At 41.0% G+C, this 13021-nt stretch overlaps 1 protein-coding gene across 1 annotated transcript in view; it reads right to left on the reverse strand.

The window, feature by feature from the left end:
- Positions 1-13021, reverse strand: part of LOC131286887 (serum response factor homolog) — a 139188-nt gene that overhangs the window by 109658 nt on the left and 16509 nt on the right. The gene's annotated exons all lie outside the window — the stretch shown is intronic.

The raw sequence follows: 13021 nt of genomic DNA on the forward strand, positions 1-13021 counted from the left end.
TTTCTACAAATCATTGATCGCATAAGTGAAAGTGTATTTAGTAATTATTAAAATTACATAGTTCGCTGTTCGATTTAACCTTTAGTTAGAGGCTTTAGTAACATCCGACATTTACAAGGATACTTTGATTCAGAACTCTCAGATACAAAAACCACTGATTAGGGAACACTCAGAGTGGCATAGAAACCAACTTGATACTCCAATAATTAATTTCAAACAAGAAACATATTTATCATCTTGTTTAAAATTTTTAGTTTTGTATCAAACATTAAAAAAGGCTAAAAATTGTCAAACACCATTTGTATTTTCAGCAATGAACAAAAATTAAAAGTCGTAGTTACAAAAAGATTCTTCAAGTTTTATCAAATTTTGCTTAAGAAACATTAAAAAAATGTAGGCATCTAATTTTCAAACTGTCAAACTGTTACCCTTGGCCCTAAATTAATAATTTACGATTGACCAGGGGTCGCCACAGGTATCCAAAGAACGAGATGATGAAAAAGGGCCAGAAACAGCGGGCCAGACACACCAAACGATGTATTAATTTTTTGAAAGTGATACTAAATCCAGTAGAGTAGAGTATCAATTATGTTATCCGGAAGGTAATATAAAGATAAGAAAATATATTTCTAAATTGAATATTTAACCATTAAATTTAATATTTATTTTCGTTGAATTTCACACTTCTTCAAACTAAATTTTCGTTTTTTGTTCTTTAAATTAATCTCTTTGGAAGTAATTTAAATTAATCAGTACCATAATTAATTTTCCAAATTTTTGCTGGCGTACGCATTGTGGAAGCAATGTTAATATGTTATGTTTTCGATTTGTTCTGGACGAGATTTACGACAGTTGTAAAACTTATAACGATCAACAGGGCAATCAACAAGGCGATCGAAAAATACTAATAAACATGAAAGAACAAGTTGCCTGGGTATTGACAATTTCGTTAAATAGTTTCAATGGTCCTTTTTAGGAAGAAATTAAAACTAACAGGTTTCAGACGCTTACAGCTCGGCTGCATCCGGTCAAAAAGGCTGGTGTGTTTCATATGATTCATTTTGAAGAGCTGGTTTATGTTTTGATGCTTTTTTTATGAAATTTGTGCTTATGAACGAAATATGAAATTCTAATTTAATGACATTACAGGGACTTTTTATTGACTGCTCGTTGAATTTTACGAAATGTAAAACAAACACCGTACTGGTATATGGTGTAAACCAGACCAGTACTTCTTGTATGAAACGAACTGAATACTACTCGCCTTTGGAATTTTGGAAAATAAATTTTCTTCATCAACACTGCCTGGAAACACATCTATCATGGCGATAAAAAGAAACATCCATATAATCTCTATCAGAAGAAAGAAAAACACCACACACAAAGGCACTTTCATGTCCAATAAATCATACTGCACCTGTTCTCGCCACAAACCGAACGGGCGTGAAATAGGGAATCGGAGCCGTATCATTACGAAATGAGACAACCGTGCAAACAAAGTATGGGCAAGGGCCGGTGGCGACAGATACCACCCACGGGCGACCTTCCAGCCGCTCCGAAGGGCGCAATCGTGCTCCGGTACCGGGTTCCCCCGGGGGCGCGTAGTCGTAACGGTCGTAACGCAGCGAACTCCCACACGCACAAACCGCGGAACCGAATCCAACCCGGCTCCGTTCGTCACGGTACACCTTTCAACCCCACCGCGGATGAAGGAGATAAATTATTCAATCAACGACAGCGGGAGATTATCGACGTGAGCGAGGGTGGTAGAAGATTTTCCTTCCCATAGTTTGCTGTTTTGTTGGGAATAGATTATTAAACGAAAATACACACTAACACCGTTGGAGCGATGAGTTTTTTGATTATTCATTTCGCTAACTGGGAGTACGAGAACTGGTGGGCCCGCGTGTGGGCCGATGTTGCCGATCCATGCAAGTTAGTGTCCACTCCACACAGCCTTCCCTCCCTAAACCCTGCCCGCGGGAAATTGATTCAATTTAAAACAACGTATTATAATGAGCTTTTAAGCTATTAATTAAGCCCCGCGTCCACCCGTCCAATTCTTTCCTAAGGCCAACATCAAAGATCGAAGGGAAACAAGGAACCAAGCTTACGCACAACTCAATAAACTGCCCAACAGGTTCCACCGATTAGAGGTGCGTGTTGGCCGATGGCAACGAAAAAAAAAACAGCAACAACCAAACTCCACCCGTCGCTAAGCATCAACAACAACAAATTAAACAAGAAACACCCATCGCACAATCACCCCCTCAAGGAGTGGGGGGGAGGGGGGGCACAGGGTGGCGCCGCTCCGGGACGCAGTTCGACCCGCGAGCAACTTTCCTTGCAACAGGCACACGCAACAAGCCATCTTGTGCGGTTTTGTTTTGTTTTGTGGCAGCCGAAAAAACAAAAGACTTGCCAAGCGACGAACCCCGGCTCGAGTGTGCTCGAGTTCGACGCGAACGCGGCGTCCTTCGACCGGTTGTGATTCATCTCCAGCCAACGCGCGACGCCAACGTCGTGTGGGTATATCGCGCAAATCTCCAATCGCTCTCTCTGTCGATCGCCGGCTTCATTTGCGTACCCGGTCTTGAGTTTTTCTTGTTATTTTGCGCACTTTCAATGATGCAAATCTCTTGGAGGGAGGAAAAAAGCACACAACCCTCGTCTTTGTCCTTCTCGTCCCAGAGCCCTCGTTTCGCTTCGGCAAAAGCACCTGTTCGCTTAACTGCGTATCCACCCAATCAAATTTATGACACCTTTCCCGGAGAGAGAGAGAGAGGGGGCGTTCATCTGTACGATCCACGTTGATTAAATCATTTGCATATTACGCACATGCGCGACCACACAAATTCGGGCACCGGGAAAGCCGCGGGGGACAGTTCTACCGATGTGCGTGTGTGTGTGAATGTCACGAATCGTATCGAAGATCGCCACTGATTGACCGAAATCACATTTCTCGTCCATCGCGCGTGCTTTCTAATTAAGCTTGCGCGGCCGAGCACGTGCGAGCCGACGCCGTCGGCAAATGAATGCCTTCCTTCACTTCCCCCCGTCCCTCCCCCCACCCCGCACCGTACATGGAAAATGTGAATCAAAGTCAAATCGATTAAATCATCTCGAAATCGGCATGATTTCGCCAAACGGGAATTAGGCGAGCCCGGTTATTACGATCTCGACACGCGCAGTTCGGCGTGCTGCTAATGATCATCGTTCTTGCGCTGCGTGCCCTTGATCGTTATAATAGGGCACCAATTCTTCCCAGTAAACCATACACCACCGACCGAACACCTGCCCAAAGCTGGCGAACGATGACCCACGGAAAATTGTTACGAAAAAGCGTCCAAGTATCACCGTTACCTGTGATGTTCGTTCGTTAGAAACGTTTACGTAACCCGGCTCGGGTAGCAATGAAACAAAAGCGCGAATTAAGAGATCTTGAGTTTGTACTTCAGCGTCTTAATTCGTTTGGATTTCACTCCGGATTTTCACTTCATCATCCATAGATCGAGTAATCTGTGCTCTTGGATAATTCTTGTTTATCTTTCCAACGAGACTTGATAGTTGACCTTAAAAGAAATATGCCTTAATTAAACATAACACTGTGTATGTAATCAATTACGTGTTTTAGGTTTTTTTATCCATGAAGTTTTGTCTATACTAAAACCTTGACCAACACTGAAACGTCGATTATGAAACTTTCTTAAGTTTAAGCATTGCAGATGTTGTTGAAGATTTGCTTGATCGCTATTTTTTTATAAAATCATCATCTAAATTTTACAATTGAAACTCAGTTTTACTAACATAAGCAAAACAAACATGTTTACATATGTAAAGGTGTATCCACCAAAGTTATACAACAAAGTTTATACAACACGGGAAAATCGATGAAATATCAACCATTTTACATATGCCGTAATTGTAACTATTCAATTAATACATAGCTCTCGAGTAAAGGGTAAAAACCATAATTCTTTTCTTAATCCATCCTTTACCGAGCATCGCCGAGACATCAAGCTAGTAGTGCATACAACCAACCAAACAATGTTACATGGAATATTAAAAACGATAGCTTTAATTAACGGAAATAATTCAAGATGGACGAACTTGATCATTACCGAAACATTCAGAATGTGATAAAAAATAATCTCTTCCACACGTAATTTTACCAATTGTATTCGTTTGAAATAGAAAATGCATGACAGAATTAACATCTATGGTAAATAAAAAGAAAAATGCGAATGTTTCAGCAAAGTTTCCCCATTTTCTACGTTTATTATTTGTGTGAAAATGAACTGAAAAATCTTTCTTACAGTAGTATTATTCAGTATTCTATAAGGCTGTCTTTTGTAACCTTTACCATCAGCCATCTTAAGAAAATCGGTTAGAGAATGCTGCGATGCAAAACAATCCTGCCATTACTAAACCACTCCCGAAGAAAAGGCAGCCACACCGGCGCAAACCCGTACCGGACTCCATTCGAAAAGCATGCGACGATTGTTTTCCAATGTCATTTTAAAAACACCCCCAAACCACTCCCGGTCCCGATCCCGCACCCTGCAGGATGACCGCTGCAGTTAATCGAATATTCCGGTCGGATACGTGTCCCGCCGGTCGCTCTTTGCGCTACAGTTTTCTTGCTTTCCTGCGCCGGCAAAGTGTGAATTTATGTTCGAACATATGTTTTTCATCCGGCGGCGTAAGTCATTCTTCGGCCCGCTTCATCCCCCAGCTTCCCCGCGAACGGTTGGAGGGCGCACATTTCGCTTTCAACTTTTCGGCATTTCGGGGCGTTTTGCAGCGGCACGCTTGAACGGACGGGATGAGATGCACGCGTGGAGTGTGTAAAGTCATCCGGGGGGAAGAGAAAACACCCGCTCGCCTCCCACCATTCGACTGAAAACGAAGAAAAAACAAAACCGACGCAAACCGGAAGGTGAAGGTGTCAAGATTCCCCTTCCTGCCGCGGTCGTTGCAGCTTTGGCAGCTGGCGAAAAAAAAGAGCGCATTTGCCACCGAAGACAATGCGACCCAATGGTCAAGAGAGATGGTACACAAAGACCCGACGGTAGCATCCCATCGTCACTTCGCCCAGTGTTGTCTCCGCCTTGGCCGTTTCACGGCTCCGGCAAACACTTCAAACAGTCCCTTCCGACCACGGTGGTATTATTTCATGTGCCGAATGTCAATAAAGGGAGCGGGGGAGTGGGGTTGGTGCACGAAATTAGCATAACCTCCCGCAATTCCGGACCACAAAGGGAAACCAGGAAAAACCAGCTGGGAGGCTGGCACGAGACTTTGGGGCGCGATTTTAGCACAAACCGGCATGAAGTTGAAGTTGGGCACTTGGGAAGAAAGAAGTAGTGTGTTCGACGAAGAAAAGGGCCCCCGCAACCGCTCGGCAAAAGGGGGCAAAATAAATAAATAATAAAATCACCAAACAAAATTCGAGGCGCGATAAATGGTACACCGCACGTGCAAAGAAAGGAAAAAAAAGAAACAGCCAAAGCCGACAACAAGCAGCACTTACTGGCGCGAATGAAGGAGAATGCACAGCAGCACAGTGGAGAGGCCAACGAAAGGTGGAAAAATCCGGCCGCGCGTTGCGCATCTGGTCCGGAGAGAGCATACACATATTTGCACCTCGACACTTATGCCGCTTATTTTGCAATGTGTCTCTTTTCACCCTTCGTGTCCTTGAGGTGAGGAATTCTTTGGTGAGGAGGAGGAGTACGTAAGGGGGGACCACCACCGGAAGATGATTAAACATAAGCCCCCTCGGGAGACGGAGGTGTAATCCCGCAGCCGATGATCCATTTACTGATCGAGCGCGGGGGCCACAAAACAGCCTTTCGTACTTTGGTGGGTTTTCCGCAGCGCAAATAGTTTTTAAAATTCATGAGATGTTTCAAATTCAAACGCGCGCTTCCTGTGACCGTTTATTGTGGCGCGCGCGCACGTGTTGTTTCAATCGTTCGCCTTGCCTCGCTGTTGGTAAACAAAATTCGCGTACTTGGCCAACAAAATTAATGCTTCGAAGAGTGCTTCCTGAGCTTGAATGTCAATATTTTGTCGTTCTTATTTATATTTACGCTTTAACTACATCAGCGTAGATTTGGCATTTTATTTGGAAATTTACTCTTTTACAGTCGTTGCAACCGATCTTTTAGTGATGTGCGTATTGAGTAAGAATGAGTGAGGGAGTTGAATCTTTCTATAGAATGATTGATTTAACTTTTCTTACTCCGTTTTGCTTTAAATCTTTGACGGGGATTCGAATCCCAAAAGAGTGAATGAGTGAGTAAAAGAGTTACTAGTCGCCACATGATTTTGCTTTGTCATTTACTCTTTTGGGTCATCTTGCTTCGTCATTTACTCTCTTTATTTTATTTATTTTTAATTTCTGCGGTGAATCATAACTCATTTTACATGTATTAAAGCACAAACCATCGTGATGATTGTTCACTCTGATTCAAATCTCCAAAAAGAGTTGTTATTCTCAACACTACTATCTTTGCCTCTAACTGATCCATTATTGAATTAGCGATTCACATTTCTGCCTCTAACGCATCTTAGTTTGTCTCTAACTCATCAGTTTTTGTCTCGTGTTCATTTGGTTTAGTTTCGTGATTTAAATGTTGTGTCTATTAAAAAATTTGTTTTTTGTTAAAGAATGTAAGTATGAAGATTATATATTAATTAATCGTAGTAATTGTAAAAAATAGTTGGCTGACTACAGAAAATAAATAAGGAAACATGATTAACCAAATAAAAGATAAGTGCTGATCATAACATTAAAAATATACGGCAATTAATGTAAAAGCTTATATCTCCTAATCCAGCGCTTCTGAACAAATTTAGAAATGTGCAAACAAAATGAACTCGGAAATTCGGTAAAAAACATCATGATAATAGGCACAAGTTAGATTTAAAGCATAGATAAATTAATTTTCATTGCTGTTACAATGTAGTTATCAGAGAAAACCCATAATAATCTTTTTTATTTTCATGTTTTGAATAAGAAAACACAATCTGCTTCTAAGATAAAGTTTAGTAAGCCGGCTATATTTTAAAATGATTTTCATGACAAATATATGTTCTTCAAAAACAAGTAAATTCCAATTTTATCCAAATCCTTTCCTCAATAAAAAAAATCATTCCCACGAATAGTTCCGCACTATGAAAATATATTACGATGAATGCAAGCGATAAGCAGAGCAGAGAGCCTTCCAAAAAACCTCTTTCCACTATCTCTATCGCTCAGAGAACCAGAAAAAAGCAACAGCAAGCCACCGGAAGCACCAATAAAAATGATTAACACATTCCGATAACGTCACGACACCAATGCGGTCCCCTTTCATCACGCGGCTTCGATGTTCGGAGAACCGCAAAACCAGCTGTCCCCTCCGAACGAACCGAAGATAAAAAACGCGACGACGAGACGGTTCGAAAACGTAACAAATCCGAAAAAAAAGTTGAACCACTTCATCATTTCCAAAATCCTGCGCGTGGCCGTTTGGGAATGAGCTTAGATTTGTAACGACCACTACTCTATCACGAACGCCACACGAAAATAGATACCTTTCATCGGGAAGTATGGATGGGAAAAAGGAAATTCCTTCTCCGAACGGAGATGAACAGGAAAAGGCTCATGTTAAACCTATCCTTTGTGGTAACCCAAAAAATCCGAAACCTTCACCTTTACACGATAGGCATCTTTGGCCGATAAGCGGCAAACGATTCCGTTTTACGATTCCCCATCACAACTTTCGAACGACGATTGGCGAAAATTCGCAAACAATCTGTTCAAACGGAACACGGAGCACGACATGATTTTTAACCTTCAGATAAAGATAAGATACATCTGCTGGGAGGCACAAAAGAATAAAGATGGGCAAACCCGGTTTAAAGATCCTTAAGCCAGCACGCCAACAAAGGACACCGCGCGCTAAAATGGCGATCGGTTCGAGATCCTTTGCCGGGTTGTTCCGGAAACAAACGCAAGAACATGAAAAAATTTGTATTCATGGCGATTGTTTCAAAACTTAACACTGAATAATAATCGCACCTGGGATAAAACTAAGGGGGGAAAAATGCTGAAGGAAAAGAAACCGCTTTTAGTTGAATCGTATTCGATTCGCTTTCGCGAAAAGGAAAAATAAACCTTCGGATCGTTTGCCAATTTCACAAAGCCTTCGCCACCCCAAAGATCTTTCGTCCCTTGGACGTGAATATTTATTTATTAGAGCCTCGGAAAGTGCTCCACGGGAGGTGCAAAACAGTACCATAACGTCAATAGATCGCTGGAGCACACAGAAAACCAAACCAAACAACAAAGCGGAGATGGCGGCAGCACTCGAAGCGCTGGAAACAGTAGTTCGCCTTAATTCTTCATCTGGATCGGAATCGCAAGGCCCTCACCCAACCTTCCTGGACTCCTCCGGCGGGTTTGTGGGGATTGTTTAACAAAATGAAATATAATAAAGCAAGACAAAACAAAACTCGACCGGCAACAAACCAACGACGGTAGCAAAACGGAAGCCAACAACATATCGAACTCTTGCCGGCAATAATAACATTTTCTCGATGTTCTACCTTTTGCTTCGCCCAGTCAAAGGTAACCTCCTCCTCCTCCGTTCGCTTTCCTTTCTTCAACCACAATATGATGCTGGAGCTCGGTTCAGCGGCCCACCAAAACGACCAAAGACGGTTTATGTGCAGATCCCGAGCATCATTCCGCCAGGTTGGAATACGAAGCAATCGTTATTTATGACGCTGCCTCCGGAAGCCGCGGGCGAACAGCGTCGACTGCTCGTGCGCCACAAGATGCAAAACTGCAGTAGCCGCAACCGGCTCAAACCACACACACACACACAAATGCACCGTGCAGCTCAGCTGCGAGATGTAAATGAACCAAATTTAGTTCTCGACGCACGCAAACCCACCGCTCGCGCCTTTTCTTTTTATTTATTTGCGGCATGTTTTTACGCCGGGTGCGCATGAACCTCGCCCACACCATTCGGAAGGGGCCCGCGTTTTTCCTGCCACGATGCTCAAACCCGTTTAATTTCCCCCACCCTTTTTTACACCCTTCTGCTGCTGTTTTGCTGCAGGCGTAAAAGGCATAAATTTATGAATATGAACCATAAAATCAACACCTTTGATATATACATTTTACATCGTGCACTGGCGGTGTGTGGGGTTGTGGTGTGCGCACTGCGGAACGTCGGGTCGCCGAAGGCACGGAGGCAAACGAGCTGGAGTTCAGAAGGAATCAGGAAGTGGTGTGAAGCACCGAATGCATTTTTGTCAAATTAATTTAACACAATTTAAAGAGTAACGACCATTTTAAATCGATTTTGACATTGCTGAGCTAAATTAAGTGCTCGCCAAAGGGATCGACATTAAAAACTTTCAAACCTTTCTTCCCAAGTAACATTTTAAGTTTTATCATGGTTCTAACGATGTTGTTCATGCTCATCATTAAGTCTCATTTTAAGAGTAAAATATCTTAAAGGCTGTGATAAAACCTTCATAAACCCGTTTTAAGTGTAAGAGGGCCCACTCTACAGAACGTTGTCAAAACCTTCCCTTAAAACCTTTTCTAGACCAAAAATCACTGATTGGGTTTAAGAGAAGGTTTTAAGAAGGACTTAACAGCGTATTTACAGACTCTTCAAGTCTACTAAGATTTTAGACTTAATGAGCGGTTTTATAGCTATCCTCAAAAGGTTTTAAGGATGTCAAAATTATTAAAACTATTTTGCCTGCTGAGAAACCTCTATAAAACCAATTGGACTTGGTACACCCATGTTAAAACATTGATAAAACTTGTTGAAGTCTATTAGGTCTTGGAAATGTTACTTGGGTTAAATAAGGCTAAAGTGCCAGTTTTAGCCCATTTATAAGAGGGTACCCAAAAAAGAAATCGTTGCACTCATTGTATCGACAATATAACGATGAACTTTGGAATTTTGGAGTTTATTTGATGTTTCACTAAAAATTATCAATTCTCGTACACACTTTGTGTCGCTATTTAAGCCCACGTTGTTTCTATTTTGCCCCACCTGTTTTTTGGCCCACATAAAAATATGCTTCTTCTATGTGTGTTTTTAAAAATAATTTATAAACTGCTATTCAGATACTGCTTTCATCATTGTTAAATAAGTAAGATTAAATGTTTCATTTGATCTTTTAATATCCACGTTTTTGCAGGATGATCGAATTGTTAGTGTCAGTATGCATAGAAGTTTCGTTTCAGTCGAAACCAAATTTCCTTGCATCTATTTTCGCCCTCTTTCACATTGAAACTAAAATTATTTTTCGAGCTCAAAAAATTCAAGTAATATTTTTTCAATTCTTAAAAACATTCAAAGCTTAAGAAAAACATTACATCCAATTTTTTTACGCTGTGTTTTTTTTTATAGTACAATGTGGGTGAACTATCTAGTTGCAGCATGATCGGTTGAAAAAGAGACAGCTTCATAGATTTTAACGATTCTCTCGAATGAAATTCGATTCGAAATGAGTGTGATAATTGATCTCGCGATCTAATTGAGGGGTCCGCGCCGAGCGGTAGCGCCGGTTAGAAAATCGGCCCATAAGCGCCGGGGCTCACCACCTCGACGGCGTGGGTTCGAATCCCAACCGAGACCGGACCCTCCCCTGTACGAGAGGACTGACTATCCACGTACAACAGGGAAACAAGTCTCGTAAGCCCTTAACGGGGGCAGGCATGACCAAGACGTCGTTACGCCAAGAAGAAGAAGAAGAATTGATCTCCTTTCTAGCGGGACAAAATTACATCCACGGGCCAAAAGTCTCGTAAATACCCTATTTTAACATTTACAGAGCCTTAGATATTTGCTAAAGTAATAATTTCACATCAACACGATTCAAATGTAAATCATGTGAATTAAAATCCTAAAGCAGCATATTTGAAATTCTAAGTGTCGTATAAATTTCCCCGAAGAAAAGTGTCACGCTTCACCGTTAAAACACCTTAGACGTTCCGACACAATCGTAGGATGTACGTCGTATTGCATTTCGCGATTGAATAAATATTTTATTTATAAAACACACCTACCTGTACGAGCAAGGCTTACATTTATTTCACACCTTCATCTGTTTTGCGATCATCCAGTTTTAACGATTTCCGACGCTTAAATAGCGCGCGACACAAGTTACAAAAAATCAAGTCTCCGACGTACACAAACGAAAAGTGCCACACAGCGAACGTCCGATAATGTTCCACTGCCTTTTTGCCTTCCTGTCTGTATGCTACCCGGCATGCATTTTATGCTGCGTTCGTCTGAGAAACGAGACGACGTGCAATTGAATTCAATACTGTTTGTAGAAACAATTTTCCCATTTTTTCTCTCCCCCGTTCTTGGCGGGATCTCCTCGAGGCGGGTGGATTTGGGCCCGCCGTCTACCGAGCATGCCGGCACCGACAAGCAGTACAATTGATCAATTATCACCGCAAAGGTGCGAATGAACCAGCTGGAAGGTACCGGATTGCCATAAGCCTTTTTTCCGTCTCGCTTCCTTCCGATATCCTGCAGCAAGACGAGGTCCAGACTTTGCCGCATCGGAAGCATTTGCAGGTATCAACCGGCGGACTTTACCACCACCCTGTGTCCGGTGGAAAACGAAATCAACACGTAGCAACGAACGAACCGAGCAGGGAATCGTTTGTAAGCGATTTATGTTAAGATAGCGATCGTGATAATTGTTGCTCGTTTCGGTCGGGGTTATCGCGATTGTTGCTGGCTGACGAAATCTGTCGTCGGAAATGCGCGGCTTGAAGAAAGGCGTATTGTTCAAGTGTCGCAACGAAGCGCTGTATTGAACATTAACCTTTATCGTGTGTCGTAGAAGAAATTTTAAAATGGCTGGAAACAAAAACCATGAAAGGGTGTAAAGACGTGTAAATTCACAATAAAGACATAAAACATTGAATTAAAACTGCAAAAATAACTAAATAGCGTAAGAGTTTCTATAACGGTGCTATTACCAATAGTGGGTTTAGTGGAATAACATCGTAGCTCCACGAAGAAATAAATACTATAGCGTTATTTATTCTAGTCTGAAATGTTCTTTGATCTTTTACGGAGTGTTCAAAAGATAAACCTTTTGACTCCTAAATTAAATAAGGCTCCAAAATTACGATTTGTAAAAGATGTCATAATTTCCTTCAGGCTTTAAATCACTGCAAAATACATTAGTTTTTGAGTAATTTTCCCATTTTGGTTGAAATACAACAAAAATAAAATTATAGTCAAAATATATACAGTATTTTTCAAGTTTTATGTACTACCAGCACTATAGGTACATGATAACACCACGTATAGGAACCATACCACCATTATAGGAACATCGGACTAGGAAGAAGTAAACACTTTTTCCGTGTATTTGTTAGAGTGAGCAGTGAAAATAGTTTTTAAAGGTATAATGCTGTTCGATCATAATTTGTATCAATATATAAAATATTGTGTTCTTGGCCGTGACTGTAATAAAATACATCATATTATTAGTTACACGACTAAAAGCCCCACTATTGGTACCATAACCTAGTAGGAAGTTAAAGCCACAAGTAAAGAAAAATGATAAATAATGAAAAAATGCTGAATAGAATAATAGTGTGTCAAAATTATTGGAAAAATGTACCACTTCAATAATGCTTTAAGTGAAAAAGAAACTAGGCGAAAGTTACAAAGAATATCTATTCGATTTCAAAGGTAATCTTGATCAAGGTTTTCAATTCCCTAAACATTGACAATTTCTCCGAAAGCGTAAAAACATCAAACTTAAACTTTAAAAACTGTTTTACAATGAAACAAATCCATAAACAATTGAGTCTCACGTAAACATTCGTGACAAATATACGAATTGTTTTTAATGCAAGCAATTTATGAGATAAAACATAAACGATGATTGTAAAACAAGTGAATGAAAGTAAATCCCATACTTGGAAGGATATAAGATACATCAAATATGGAATTAAAAACGAAAACTA

This window comes from Anopheles ziemanni, chromosome 3, assembly GCF_943734765.1.
Source record: "Anopheles ziemanni chromosome 3, idAnoZiCoDA_A2_x.2, whole genome shotgun sequence".
NCBI lineage: Eukaryota > Metazoa > Arthropoda > Insecta > Diptera > Culicidae > Anopheles > Anopheles ziemanni.